We start from the raw sequence: 16434 nt of genomic DNA, 5'->3' as shown, positions 1-16434 counted from the left end.
AAAAGTTGGTGTATTGATAAAAGGTAAATGTGACTAAGAGCAATGGACAAGCAGCAATCTCCAGGGCTGAAAAATGGAGCAAACACAGAAGTGCCAAAAACTGCAGTTCCTCTAATGGCCACTGGAGGCTGACTCTAAGGGCTCATTTATGCTCAACGTTAAATACGGATACAGACGGAGCCCTCTGTCCGTGCTCCGCGTTCATTTCGTCCGTATTTCTGCACGTTTCCATAAAGCTTAGAAGAAGAAATAACAATTTAATTTCTTTCATCGGCAGTACTAGAGAAAAGAATTCTCCATCATCCAGTCACGATGTATTTAACGGCCTCACCGACCACCGCCTCCTACAACGCTGCCTCTGTTTTTGTCTTCTATGCAAGAGGCACATTATCAATATCTCCTCCACAGTCGCCATGTTTGTTTTTGAGTTTGTTGTTGTCATAAACTTTTGACTCTGGGCTGCCCCCTGGTGGATATATTGGTTAACATCCATGCCAACGTAAAGGGCGCATGGAAGTATGTGGGCAGTGACGGTAACATCGTTTGAAACGGACGTATACATTTTCGTACGTAAAGGGAGCATAAATGAGCCCTAAAAGCGAGTCAATCCCCATTGACCCCCATGTTAAAATGCCCAACTTTACAGCAGAAATAAACATGTTTACAGCCTGGTACATCATAGTAGTTGTTCAAAACTGTATTCCCTTTGTCCAGTATGCTCTCTGTTATTAAACTTTAATTGTTTTGCTTTGTTGAAGGTTTGACCGTCATCTCGATGTACCGTCTTTTTCTGCAGTCTCACCTTACTAGAGAAAAGGCACCACTGACTGCTTATCTCAATTAACCAACTCCCAATATTTGTGAAACAGTAGCCTTGTGGATGGATCCATAAATTTCTATTTTCTTTGCCAATTATCTGAAAATTTGGTAAAAATTTGCACCACGTTTTGATGGAAACCCAGCAAATTTCATAAAAAATGTTATTTCCACTCTATATAATGTGTCGTGTTAAATCAGTTGAGCTTGAGAACTTGAGCTGACAGGGCTGTGAGGATACATCAGATATTAAACATTCCGAGCCGCTAACGTAGATAACAGTGAGAGCATGGTGTGAATGTGTTTAAATATGCAAAACAACAATCAGAGTTTGAATGTCATGAGTCACAGAAGCTGCTGGATGGTGACTGGACACACGGTCGAGACTGTGGGTAGAAAAACTCGAAGCTTCAGACTGAATGACTCACATTATGCTTCATCCTCACTGTTTCGACTTAATTTATTCTCTTCTCCTCTCCCTCCTTTTTTGTTTTCCTTACTTCTTTGTCCAATCTCACTTTCTTTTTCTGCTCCACAACTTTAGCTGTTTCTACTACTTCTGCCTCTCCACTCATTAGAGCTGAAATTTCTCATCTCTCTCTCTCCTTGTTTAACAGCTTTTCTCCGCCTCTTGCACAACATCTGCTTTGTCACTTTCCAAAGCTCTCATCTTCATCCTCACACCTTCTGCCTCTTCTCGATTGTCCTCTTCTTCTTCCTTCTCCGCCCTCCTAGCAGCTCCTCCCCTTGTTCCCTTTGCATCAGGCCCTCCTGGCCTGAGAGAGAGAGAGACACCACATTTGTTGGAGTTTGTCCCAAAATCATGATCCTGGGCTCCTCCTCCTCCTCCTCCTCCTCTTCTTGTCTTCTCAGTTTCTGATCTACAAGTCTCCTCCTTTATTCTTCTTATGGAAGTTGAAACATTAACCGCTCCTCTCACCTTCACTATGATAAAAATAGACATCAGAGCAAAGAGGCTGTTAATTATTCAGCCTGGCGCATATTACTGCTTTGCACCTTTTGAAAACTTTACCGTAGTTGTCTTCATCATCATCATCATCATCATCATCATCATCTACACTCATCATCATCTACACTCATTCAAAAATAAGAAAAGAAAAAACAGCTAAGTTTGTGTTGACTTTCATGAAAGGAGCTTGATTTACTAAACATCAGTAAAGCCTGAACGTTGAATACTTTTAAACTTGATTTTGTTTTATTACTCAAATAACTTATGGTAGAAAAAAACTTTTTCTTGCTTTATATTTTAATTCATGTTTCGTTGTTTGCACGCTTCTTAGACGTTTGAACAACTTAAAGTCCTGCAGCATTTGTATGTCCTCAAAGTGCAGCAGGGTTAACAAGTCAATCATCAGCATCCGATTATGCTTCAGTTCTGTATCTATCTGAATCTAACTTCGCTACAAAAAAATATCAATATTCATTACCATTTTAAATATCATGGAAAAAAAATGTAACAATAAGGGCATAAAATTTTAATTATTATTAACAGATTAATCTAACAAGGCTATAACGTGACAACAACAACTTTTCTTTTCTTGGTTAGCAGCAGAGTTCAACAGAATGACAGAGAGAGAGCGCAGCCGGTACCTGTGTATCGATACTGTGGAAAATGAGTTTTAAAACTGTTTTGAATATTCAGAATTGGCACAAAAATACTCTGGAATAGGGATCGGATGATATACAATTTTATTGCGGATTGTGGTGTCCAGCAGCACCCACAGAGACTGCTGAGCAACCAACAGTAAAAGAGACTCTGCGCCAACCTCAAAAAAGATCTTAATAGATCTAGATAGATTTGTTTCTTAACAAAATGTAAAGGACAGTGATTTCAGTATGTTTTAGTGCCATTTAATGAGTTGTGAGCATATTTTTTTGATTATCAGGATGATATTGTGAATCGCAATTGTATTGGTGAGGATAATCATGGCATGACATGTAAAAAGGGTAATTAAGTAACCTTGTAACATGTTTTATTAGTAAGTACGGCTATAATTGATCTTTTTATAATAGTATATGAAAACAGAGCAGGTTAAACACTCATAGTGATGAGCCTCCAGAGAATTATCATCTCAATCTGCAGCTCCTGTTTGCTTTACAGAGCTTTATAGTGACTTTGAGCTCAGTGTTTATCTGTCCAGTCACAACTTTCCTGTTCTGTTCACTATCAGTGCTCTCAGTGCGTTATATCCAATGAAAATGCTGTTAAAAAAAACCCTATGTACTTTACCTGCTTAGCAGCAAAGAGCAGACACACAGCTAGAGACAAGCTGGAGGATATAGTGGAGCATTTAGCAGCTGAAGTTGGTAGAGACCAAAAACAGAGCTAAAAGAGAGTGAATATTGGGCCGACATTTGTCACAAACATGACTCCTAATTTAAAATCATGTGACTCCGTAACTGCTGGATTTGGTCAAAAAATCATCTCACTCAGAAAGTTATTGATATGTTATTGTATTATAGGTTTTAGATTTAATCAAAGTAGATGAAGTAGGAACTTAAAGCCACTTTCCTCCACGCTGTTCCCTGCATCATACTGTGTGAGGAGTGTATGTCCCTGTACACGTAAAGCACATGTGCCTACAGTATGTTCTGTAATAGCTTCTCTGAAGGTTCAGACAAATGCAGAGAGACAAAGAAAGATAAAAGTGTTATTGAGTTGGTCTGATCGCTCGAGACCCTGTCTATGTGTTAATCTATCAGGCAGGAGTGCTGCTGTTCATCTGTATGCAGATTAGGACAGCTCATTATTGAGACCATTAATAAACAACACACACACATACACACACACACACACACACACACACACGAAAAAGACTCTTTAGCTGACTGGGGGAAAATGGAGAAGAGGAGGAGAAACAGAGGAGGGGAAAGTCTGCCTCTGAGCGCAGATTTCCATCAGATAACCAATAAGATGGTGGAATAACACTTTATTGAGCAGGCCATATCTCCCCATGCTAAATATTTTAGTTGTAATACTGATTTGTTTGCTTTTTGGCTCGAGGAAGAAATTTGATATTCAGTGGTATGCTATATTTTTTGTTCTTGTGGTTGACAAAGCCATGAGAAAACCAGAACCACCAGACTTCTTGTGACACTCAGCGCCAAGCCCATTGGTTCCTACTGAAGATGACATTTAAAAACACCTTACAGATATATCGTTTTTATTAAAAGAACAAAAACTGGCTAAGTAATTTGTTAACACGGTCAGTCACTGTAGTTTCTATCAAACAAACGTGAGGAAATAGTCAATTTGTTGGGGACTATATTCCGCTGCGGATTAATCCACATTTGATGCTCTTGTGCATAGAGCTGAGTTCGGCCACATAAAAATTAGGCCCGTACATGAACTACTGTATGCTGTGTTCCATTTACCTCATATGTCGAAGCTGGGAATGACGTTACACTTGAGTCAACCGAGTTTCAGTACAAGAAGTCGGAAAACCAAGATGTGTTAGCATTACACAGTTGATAACGATGCAATATGCTATATTTGTTCAGACAAACTCTGTTGCAACATGTCCACAGAAAGAAGGTGGACAGTACTGTGCGTACAACTGATTTAATGAGGCACAAATAAGACTTAAATGCTAATGAACAGTATATTACTACAGCTTTCACTACTGTTGATGCACGAAGCAGCCATCTTGGATTTAGAGGTCGGGGTTGGTGAGGTTCCTCTGACTTTCCAAGTCCGAAATCTGACTTTACTGTTACAGTTGCAGTTAAAATTTATGATTGGGAACTTGGAAAGTCTGACTTCCCAGTGCAAATGGAACGCACCAATAGTTTCTGTCTAAGCCTCCCTGAGCCTGAACCACAACATATCATAGTGAGTATTGAAACATTTATTAAAAGCTAAAGTAAACTGTACTCTTTTCAGTCGGGTAACGGACATTGGTGGTACAATCTTTGACATGCACCCTCTCCTACTGAACGTTCAGCAAAGCCCAAACGATGTCATATGCTATATATAATAAATTGAGATTGTGTAACATTTCTCCTCATTAATGAGAGGGATGTCAGGGAGTCAGGATGGGTTGATGGAAACACAGTCCATACATTATTCATGACATTACACAGACGTCGTGACATTGGAACAAACCCAAACTGATTCAAGCTTGAGGAAATCACAGCTCAGCCCAGTCCGAACCTCGCAGGTCGTGTCTGTCTCAATTGGGTCCGTACAGAGAATCAAAGCTCTATGAGTGAGAGATTGTGGCAGCAGGACGGTGTCGGTGGGATTGAGTCAAAATAAACTACAGTGTGTGTCTTCTTGTTAATGTAGGAAATGTCAACCAGTGCAACAGTGTGGCTCGTTGATGTGTTTTTAATAGTTTGAGGACAACATTAGAGCTCTATGGCAAAGAGGAAGAAGACAGAATCAATTCATTGATTGTTTTGGCTTTTTCATGGGCTTCGTCGACAACAGACGTGTCCCGATGATAAAACATAGACTAATTTGCCCCTGCTTTGTTTGCCTGATTGCATGTTTTTCAACATGTAATCAGGCAAACAAGAGACTAGATAATTATCAATTTTGCTGCATCAATATTGGTAGTTATATTACATAGAGTTACCAGATATTGCCCTAATGTTCCTGTAGTTTCGAGTTGTTGCAGGTATTTTGTACTTGCTGAAACCATCAATAACACCAGACATGACTCTACATTCAAAGAAATCACCTGCTGGAATCTGGTCACAGCAATTTATCTCAGAAAAGTAATACTGTTCAGTCTCTCTGTCACAGCACCAGAGACGAAGAGCTCCTTATGACTTCATCAGCGCTCGTTTTCCAAGAGTCTTTATGAAAAGTGAAGTCAGACAGATTTACCATTAGATAGCTTCCACGGCTCTAATATGAATCCTCTGTTCTTCAGTCCTCCAGCGCCGCGACAAAGAGATGTAGGCTAACCAGTGATTATAGCATTGCGATTATATGGTAATTGAAAATGAGGTAATGCGGGCTGGCGATGATAGTAATTGAAAAGGAATTAAGAGTAGATTAAAATAAGGTCTCATTTGATCATTTGTCAGAGTTGATTCATGTGCCTGGCTGTGGTGAATTAGCAGCCTCAGAATAGTCTCCGAGCTGATTAACATGTCGAGCCGTGAGTTCACGGACTCGCTCACAAACTTGCATATCTGTAACAGGCCTGGAATGTGAGCCTTAGAAATCTTAAGTATTTCCCTTTTTTTTTTTTTTTTTTGTCGGAATTACACTTAGCTGTGCAGCAGTATTAACCGACAGTCTCACTGCCTGGAGCAGCTTTGTTTCTCGGAAGTATTAGCCCCCTGAACATTATTTCAGAGAGAAATATTAGGAACTGTGGGAGCTTTGCTAATTTCAGTGGCCTATAATTATCGCCTGGTTCCACTGAAGAATTCTAATAACAGTTGTCCCAACTCTGATTATTTGCCCTTAGAGGTGACTTGTTCCTGATGACTCACATATTCAGTGTTAATGCTGCACACCGATGTGCTGTTGGTTTTTTTTTTTATCTGCTCCACATGGATGTGTTAAATAAAATTGGACCCTGAGGCACATGTGCTGTATGTCGATCTGTATTTGTGAACTTCAATCAACAGCACAAAAAGTAAAAAAATGTTGTTGTTTTTTTTAAAAAAAAAAAAAAAAAAAGACTTGCACTCTTCAAAGTGACAGTGTAACACTAATGTCTCTGCTAAAAATATCAAGTAAATGACTTTAGCTTAGAAAATTAACTGGCAACTATTGTGATAATTAATCATTTTAGGTGATTTTCACACAACATATCAACCCTTTCATGGATTCAGATTCTAAAATGTGAGAATCTCTGTAAACATAATTGTCCACTGAATATCTTTGGACTGTTGGTTGGACAAAATTTGAAGACATCATCACAGCCTGTGGGGAATAGTGCCGCTTTTACTTTGTTTCCTGTTGTTTAACAAACCTAATGATTCATGGATTAATTGAGAAAATAATAGTGAGGAGTAGTTACAAAAAGAGATGCTACTTTTCGTAGTGTTTAAGGTGTACTATGTAGGATTTTCCTAGAAAACAACGAATAGACTCATACAGTGGTAATCCCTCTCAACAACGATCCACTGGAAGTGTGTGGTGGTGTGTTTATCTGCAGAGACTCTGCCCTCTGTCTGTGTTTTCTATTTTTGTCTCCACCCCAGCGACAGCCATGGCTAGAGGCATTATATTTGCGGGTAGTTTGTACATACATACATACTTATGTCCATACGTGTGGTCATATCATTCTTGTGAACAAAATACCTCAAGAACCTTGAGGGACTTGGTTCACATTTGGCACAAACATCCAAGTGGATGTTTGTGCCAAATGGACTGTTGCCAAGTGAACTGAATAAATTTTGGTGGCCAAAGGTCAATGTCACTGTGTCTTTGCATCCCTCTCATACACACGAGCAAAATATTTCAAGAACACCTTGAGGGAATTTCCTCAAATTTGGCACAAACATCCACTTGGAGTCAACTATGAACTTATTAGTGGTCAAATGTCAAGGCTACTGTGACCTTGCATTTGTCTTATTTTTGTGAACATGAAATCTCAAGAACCACTCGAGGAATTTTTTCACATTTGGCACAGACATCCACTTGGACTCAAGAATGAACTGATTAGAATTTGGTGCTCAAAGGTCAGAGGTCAAGTTCATTCTGACCTCACAAAACATGTTTTTGGCCTAATCATGGCTAAATTTCACACAAATGTCTATTAGAATAAAATAATAATGATAATAATAATGATAATAACTTTAATTTATATAGTGCCTTTCAAGAAACCCAAGGTCACTTTACAATACATAGTAATGAAACAATAACACCAACAGAACAGTACAACAACAATACAACACAAGCAGTACAGAAAAACAACAATACTATAACAAACAACAGAAGAAAGCAGAGAAACTGTGTGATTGTACACTGGGCATGAGATGGATTATTGAATTTAAAAGCCATGGTGAACAGATGAGTTTTGAGGGTGGATTTGAAAATGTCCAGTGAAGGGGCGCTGAGGATTACAGGGGGGAGAGTTCCAGAGGGTGAGGGCAGCGACGCTGAAGGCCCGGTCACCAAAAGTTCGGAGGCGGGAGTGAGGGATGGAGAGTAGGCCAGAGTCAGAGGAGCGCAGAGATCTGGACGGAGTGTAGGGGTGGAGGAGGTCCGTTATGTACTGTGGGGCGAGGGCATGGAGGGACTTGTAGGTGAGGAAAATGATGAAGAGATGACATTTTATATCCAAAAGGTCAGAGGTCAGCTTCACTCTGACATCATAAAGTTTTGCTAAAGCACTTTTCTGGACATGGCTCTATGTCATATTTCAGGAACAGAAGGGGAGATATTTAGTCAGATACTGAGTTGGTGACACTAAACTTGGTTGCCCACCTTGAAACCGTGCTGATTGTAAAGATCTTCTGTGCTGTTTAGGGAAGATGTGTGTGAAGCATCCATGTTTTCACAGACATGGATGTAAACTGTGGCTGCAACTTGACTGGTTCATGGAGGCATAGAAATGCAGAGCGGTAATTCTAGTTTTCTTCTTGTGTTTGGGACGTTCCTGGGCACAGTAGGCAGACGAGGCTGGGATGTATCAAAGGTAGTGACCAGACTGACTGTAAGCAGCATGCATCAGAGAGGAAGCGATGAAAATCAAGACACAGCACAGGAAAAACGCAACTTTTGCGAAATGCTAAGCAGCCGAGGTAACCGACAATTCCAGCATAGTGTACCTTTAAGGTTTCAGGATGTTGGTAAGGAAATAAGGAACTCTCAAGGATGTTTTCATCTTTAACGTCTTCTTGTCAGTTCATACTGGTCTTAGATGTGTGTTTATATCCTCAAAGAGATCAGAGCCCTGAAACAGGGACATTGTCATATGAGAGAACACATGAGACACACTGGATTCACAAAGTGTAACACATACATTTTAAACCAGAACTAAAAACAACAAGAACTTTACTATGGCATGATGGTGCTAGAATAGTTGACACCTTGACATTCACTGTGGACTGAAGCCTCTCTGATTTAATGACACAGCTCTCTGGATAGCTCAGCTGTTTCCAGACCTACGTTTATACTACCAGTTATTGTCAGTGTGTGTAGTCATACTGGCTGGCTTCCTGGCTGCAGCGAGGAAGCTAATCCAGTGTGACGAGTCCGGGGAAACTCCTCTTCTGAGAACGCTCTTTAATGGACAGATATGGGTCAGTGCTGCCACATGGACTCACTACAGGAGCTTCAGTAATAGTTGCATGTACACAACTGTCTTTCTTCTTTAGATGGAGGCTGTGGAATCCCCCACAGTAGATAGTTGTTTTAGTTTTTAATTGATCGTGCAGTGACAGCAAAGAGAGCACAAATGAAGGTTTTCTAAAGAGAAACATCCTGTTTTAGCTTCTGGCTGGTAATGCTGCTTGGAAAGAAGAAAAGACATCAACTAATTATAGTAATACATTAGAGGATGGGGTCTCTCTGCTTGATCACTCATTGATATTCCAGTTCGTAAGAGCTTTTCCATTTTCAGTTTGAAACAGCTCTAAATGATTTAGTCTTCTTCCACTGCACATGGAGGGGTGTGTGTGAGTCATGAAAAGAAAATAAAAGATGGATTTTTTTCTCCTTGCAGCATGTTGAGCAAGTGATGACATGAGAGGAAAACACAGAAACTGCACATTACAAAAGGTGTCACCAAATCCTGTAAATAAGAATTACTGAGGCGGCAAAATACCAACTGAATGCTTTATTTTCTGATCAGGAGAAAAATGGAAAATATAAGAAATGTTGTCTGTGCCATTTCTACCTTTACACGCCAGGAGTTTATAATATAACAATATCTGTGGTAAAATAATGCAGCTCACTGTTGTTACTCTGCATGCCAAACCTTACTTGTAAAAAAAAAGCTCCTTATTTTAAAGCTGGACGTGTTCAGGACAAAAGATTAGGCTTTATCTACCCCACCCCCGAACCTCCCCACGAACTCAATGACCTCTCAGATGTCCCTGTACGCCGCCTATCCAAACTCTGCTCCCATGATTCCCAGAGCTACAATAGTAGAGATACTGTATTCTTCCATTTTCTTTATTCATGCATTCAATCAAGATAAATTACTCAAATTTCAAGTCTTTGTTATTTGTAAAACAGTTACAGTAGAGCAGCTGTTGGCAATTAAGTTCTTTGGGTTTTTTTTGTTTTTTAAGGCTCACTTTAATTAGGCCCCAATCAGACAGAGCACATTTTAGCAACATGCGGCAGCTTTATGTAATTGTTTTCAATGAAAATAGAGCGTTTTGCTCAAAGCTTTTGCATTGCTGCTCACCTTGCGTTTTTTCACTCTGGGGCCCACATGCCACATTTTTTGCAGCCTCAAATCCATTGTTTTCAATGAAGATTTACGGAAGGCACACCCAGAAATGAGAGCAAATACAGTCATGGTGCTCAAGCGTTCCCAAGCTTTTGTTTTTCGGGGCGTGATGGCTGTGCCCTGAGATACACATGGTTCAACTTTTGGAAGGCAGTGGCATGCATGTCATGTGATGAGGTTCAACCAGTCACAGCTTGCTGGTATCTTTCCTTTGGTTCATAAATATCAGTCTGTAGCAAATGTGGAGGAGAAATTGGTGATTTGAGTGCAAGACTATCCAAAGCTTGTCTCATGTACAATATTTAAGAAGCTTGTGCCTCTTGTCAGGCCATCATTGTAAATAAGAACTCGTTCTTAATGATTCTGCCTGGTTAAATAAAGGTTAAATAAAATAAAATAAATAAATTTATGCCAAAAAACAATGGCTGGATGAAGATCAGCTCCAAACTTGGGCTGTCTTGGAAGTAGGCTATTATGCGGTGTTGGTTATGGTTGCTCAGCAACGTGAGATGCTACCTGTCTCCGTGCCCTTGAAAGTTGGCACAGAGTAGGCATAAGAGTAGAATCCAGCACCCTACCCAGAGATGCGGCATGTGTCCTGGACCCTTCGCGTCTTGCGTTTTTGCATTGTGTCCTGAACGCCTTGAGTTGAAGACACACTGTTTTTTTTTTTACATTGTCCAATCAGATGAATCAAGAGGGCGACTCTCTATGGCGGCAATGACAACAAGCACTAGCATACACGGTTTGCGTGAAGCTAATATAAGCTCACTTTCAACATGGCCCTGAGAAACCTGCAAGACATATCTGAACAAAGTGTCACGTCAACTATTTTCTAACATTTTGCCAAGCATAATTGGCCCGACGATTGATAGCAGTTTGTAAAACGGTGTCAAAACATCCTAAAATAAACCTTAAACCAACCATGATCCAGGCAAAGCTCCTGGACCAGCTGGTGGTGCTCACTGTGATTTCACCTCTTTCTCATGTACCCGCACGGATCTGCTTCCATGTACCCAATGTGCAATTTGGGAACAGTCTCTCACCCTCAATTCGAGCCAGAACAAGTTCCCTCCACCTGTCCATTTGTTATGCAGATTTCAAGGTACAGAGCTGTGAGTTTACCCCTCAGCAAAATATTAGTTAAGCTGAGGACAGGTGATTTGGTGGTTGCTTAGCAACATTTTAAAAAAAGACACAGAAAGTTGCATAAAGTGCCGTGTTTGACTGGGGCTTCAACAACAAAAGGTAGTGCTCTGTCTGATCAGGGCCGAACAATACTACTCCAAAATGCATCAAAGGTAGAAGTAGTGTAAACAGTCTTGTATGTCAATGCTCATCCAGAATCTCATTTTTTAATGTATCAAATATTAAATATTATGTCGGTAAAAATCTATTTAGACTATATAAGAAAATATACATAAAGTATAGACACCAATCAGCCACAACGTTAAAACCACTGACAGGTGAAGTGAATATTATTGATCATCTTGTTACAATACAATATGCTTGGAAACCTTGGGTCCTGGCATTCATGTGGATGCCACTTGACACACCCACCCAAACACCGCTGTACAGCAAGTACCCCCTCATGGTAACACCTCTCCTTGATGGCAGCACCATCAGGGAGAGCCGTTGGAAAGAGATCCAAGGTAGGGCCTCCTTGGATCAGACTTAGACTGGACTTGGCTTTGACATGTGAAGGCATGGGCACAGGACCTCTGGAGATGTTCATGGTATCTGGCACCAGTGCTTTGGCAGCAGATCCTTTGAGTCCCATGGGTTGTGAGGTGGGGGACATCTAACAGATGCTCACGCAGACTGGGATCTGGGGAACTTGGAGGCCGGGTCAATGCTTTGATCTCTTTGCCATGTTCCTTGGGCCATTCCTGAGCAATTTTAGTGGTGTGGCGTGGCGCATTGTCATGATGGAGGGGGAGTGCCAGTGCCATGTGGGAATGTCCTTGGTCTGCAACAGTGTTTGGTGGTGGTGCATCCACATGAATGCAAGACAGAACATTGCATTGTAACGAGATGATCAGTGATCACTTCAGATGTCTGTGGTTTAAATGTTGTGGCTGACCGGTGTATAAATATAGACTGTATCTGAAAGGCAAAAGGAACATTTTTATTTTGATTGTATATGTGCGACTGTTTCCTTAGCCTTTGTTTCTGTCTACATTTCTGTCATTTCTCAGCCACTCCTGTTGCTGAGCAGCTCTCATTATTAGCTGCAGCATTTTTTCACTGTCGCGTGTAGCCTGTTGAATTATGCATGGTGTCCCTGCTCAGAGTGAAGGCTGACATGTATGTAAAATAAGCAGAAAATGTGACTTTTGTGTCGCCAGGCTGCTGCTCTCCGCCTGTCACTCCACCTGCCTGTAAAACGGTGTGTTCACCTGTCTGTCTTCTTATTTGAGAGTTTTTAAAGCAACAGCAGTCATGAAAAGAGCAGTTTACTGCGTCTGAGCTCCGGTGTCATCGAGGTCTTTGCTCATTCATTAATCTTTTCATTGTTTGCAAGTGTTTGTGTGTGTACATGTGTGTGTAATAAAAGGCAGTTGTAGCACTCAGGACCTCATTACTGAAAGTGCAGGTCTCTTTAGATGCTGATAACAGCTATAGAAGGGTGTGTGCGTGTGTGCGTGTGTGTGTGTGTGTGTGTGTGTATTTTATATTTATGCTGCTGCTCCAGGCTCAAACCTCAGTCCAAGATAACATGAAGATGTTTTGAGGCTGATTCTGTTATGAGTGAGGCGCTGTGTTTGTATTGAGGCGTGTTCAGGGCCAATGATCAGAGCTTCTGTCTTGTCAATGTTATATTTTAAAAAGTTATGAAACATCTTGTGCTTTATGACCCAAGAAGGATAAAAAGACACTGAATTCTTAGAAAGACAGTTTAAGGGAAAAAAAAAGACAAGTGGTGATGACTGGGATACGTGTTAATGGTTTGTTCTGAAGGTGAAGTGTCCCATAAATCATGTCAATATTGGACGATTCAGTCACTCATATTTTATGTCGAGTGCCCTTTTTGTAGAGATGTAAGGTTGAGGTGGAGGATGGACAAGTTTGCGTCCTTGTGTTAATCTTTTTATCAACCGTGACCACAGTCCTTCCTTATTTTTAACCAAGTATTTCAGTTGCCTAACCTTAACCACACCTTAAAGGTCCAGTGTGTAGGATTTAGAGGGCAGAAATAGAATATAATACAATACGTAATGTTTTCTTTTGTGTATAATCACCTACAAATAAAATCTGTTGTGTTGTTGTTACCTTAGAAAAACCTGTTTATATCTACATAGGGAACCGGTCACCGTCTGCAGAGATTGCCATGTTACACTGCCATGTTTCTACAGTAGCCCAGACACTAGCCCCTTTTACACTGCCAGATTTTCGGCGAATGTTGGGCCGTTTTGCCGGTAAGCTGCGAGCGTTTAGACACACAGAGCCGGATTGGCGAGTTGATCCGAGGCGCCCAATTTTCCGCCTCGTAGGGTAGACATATTGGCAGAACCTTTTTAGTTTAAACAGAGCGAGGCGGCCTTCCGCAACGGGAGGAGCTGTTGATGACTTATGGGAGGAGCTGTTGATGACGCCGCACGTGCGACCCACTGGCGGTGGATAAACAGGAAACAGCTGATAGCAGGAATTAGCGAGCAGCTAGTAGCAAGAGGGAAACACAAACCTGGCAGACACTGTAAAGATGAGCAACTGGGGAGAGGAATTGCGCGCCCTCCTTGTCCTCGCAAACAAAGAGGCCATTAACTGTCAGATGACGGGGACGGTGAAGAACAGGCCGACTTACGAGAGAAGGACTGACCAGCCGCGGCTTCCCTCCCACGTCACTGTTTGCGTCACATGTTGAGCTACACATTTTGTTACTTGCTCACGCCCCCCATTGCCCCGAAAAAGGTGCATTCTGTATAAACAAAAGTAGGTAGGCGGCATTTTGCTGCACTCCCCGATTTTGTCTTTATACTGCCAATGCTGAAAAAAGACTGATTGGGCTTTCCTGCAAATTTGCACAATTCCTGTCTAAAAAGAGCTACTGATTTGTCACATGAAAACTGTGTTATTCAGTGTTTTTACCAGTTTAAATCACCTGGTTCATCTGTATTGGAGAGGAAGAGACTGGATAATTCAGCTCCTACTTAAAACCTCTCTAACAATAATGAACACATTCAAACATGGAGAAGTATCAGCTGGTTGAAATCTGCAACCCTCACCACAAGACGTGACAAAAATCCCCCTAAATCTTACACAGCACCCCTTTAAAGGGATAAGTTGCCAATTTTCAAACAGCCTTGTATCATAACAGTGTGGGTAGTACTGTATGTGTCAATGAACTCTGCTAAACTTCCCTCCATTTTACTAGCATCCAGAACTCCTTGCTTCTCTCTCAGCTCATATCAGATCTCCAGACTTTCCCTGGCTCTAGGGTGGTTGTCCAAAAGAACTACAAATTGTACTTTCTTTTTTTGCATGCCTGCACAGACACAGTCTGTGTCTGAGTCTAGAAGTGGATGAAGAGAAACACGCTCCTCTCTTTATCTCTCAAATGAAGACCAAACTCAGATTAAATGATTAAATAAGCAGTGCTGATTAAATAAGAACATAGATTCTGTTACTGCACTGCATTTTTCTTGTCTAAAATCTTTTCAAAAACATATTTTAGCTTGCTGTAATTGAAGATCATTGACTAGTTGGTTGCCATTTTTTTCCTGTGATAAAACAGCCAAGCTCGCATTATATCACCCACAATGGGAGCGTTAATTGTTTTGGCAAGGCGCAGTGCATTCTGGTAGTTTTAGGTTTTCTACCTCTTGAGCAAAAGCAAGGCCACAGCCTTTCTCTCCGTTTTCTCTGGTCATGTAGCACCAATTTAAAAAGTGTTTGTGTCTTTCTACTGCATGAATAGACCATCTTTCCAGGTGTAAAATAATTCTTTACTCAGAGTTTATTTGCTTTAAACATGATCGGTCCCTGACCATAACCATAACCATAGTTGCCATGTCCAAATATTATAATATAAAAGTAAGAGTTTCAAAAAATGTTGACATTGCATGTAAAAAATTAAATAAAATAAATAAAAACATTACACAAAATGCATGTTTTTGCAGATCACAGTATGATTTGTGTGACAGTTCATACTGGGAATTATCTCACAACTTCAGGAACTCCAGTTCTTTCTGTTCTTTTACTCCTATCAGGTTTTTAATTTTACATTCTTGAAGTAATGTCCGACAGCTTCAGGATGAGCACTAATTTTTGGCTCAACTGTAAACACTTAACACGCATAAACACTTTTCCATCTCAGTTTATTTCGTCCGTTTGTTTGTGCCCACTTGTGTCTTTCCATTTTCTTACATCACCTCTAAAAGTCACGTCATGTTCAGTGTGAACACAACTTTAGAGGTGTATACTTTTTCATACAGAGAGAGGCCCAGCATCTGTTAGTCCCCTGCTGATCTAGAAGTGGTGAGATCTGTTTCATGAAAGCTTTCCCGCTCAGCTTTTGAAAGCTCTCAACTGGTGAAAAAATCCTGTATCCCATGGGGAGTGTTGCATTTTTTGAACACGGAGAAAAAATTTGTGAGGTGGAAGGAAGACAGCGCAGAGTTTAGAGGAAAAACTCTGCGCTGTGATGTGCCTGCTATCAGAGAGGCCCGCAGGTGCTGCACACTGAGCAGCAGTTGGCATGTTGTGTTTGATTTGCCTGCCTGCCGCTTCTCCGCCTCGTGTTTCTTGTTTCCTCTGATGTTTGGGTTAAACTGGCGGAGCAGCTGTCATGGCTGCACCCGTGGATGCTGACTCTGACAAAGCGGAGAATAGAGAGATTAAAAATGGCTCAAAACTGTTCCATTGATGAGAAAGCAGCTTGAGGTGGATCTATCTTCTATTAGAAACCAGAGTATTGATTTAGTCTTTACTTTTTCTAGGAATTCTTCCTTGGTTGTCTCATTCGACTTGTGTCAACTTCATTTTCTCTTTTCTTGGTGTTGATGTATTTTCGACACCTCTGCCAGAGAGGAAACATCTTTATTTTCAACACTTCCTCTGTCATCATCCACACACTTGTCCACATGTCAATAAATGCCTTCTGGTGTTCATTTACACTTGTAGTGTACAAAGAGAAGCAGAAATTTCCCAAGTGATTATTAGGCACAAAGGAAAGACAATATTTGTGTCCATGTGAGACGATTTGTAAGCTTGATGTTGTCTCTGC

The 16434-nt window shown here is 40.8% G+C and overlaps 1 protein-coding gene across 2 annotated transcripts in view; it reads left to right on the top strand.

Moving 5' to 3' along the window:
• Positions 1 to 16434, top strand: part of LOC117257646 (nucleolar protein 4-like) — a 241050-nt gene that overhangs the window by 124452 nt on the left and 100164 nt on the right. The window lies entirely within an intron of this gene.

This window comes from Epinephelus lanceolatus, chromosome 8, assembly GCF_041903045.1.
Source record: "Epinephelus lanceolatus isolate andai-2023 chromosome 8, ASM4190304v1, whole genome shotgun sequence".
Lineage (NCBI taxonomy): Eukaryota > Metazoa > Chordata > Actinopteri > Perciformes > Serranidae > Epinephelus > Epinephelus lanceolatus.
Note: the sequence above shows the minus strand (reverse complement) of the source record. Positions and strands in the feature narration are given on the sequence as shown.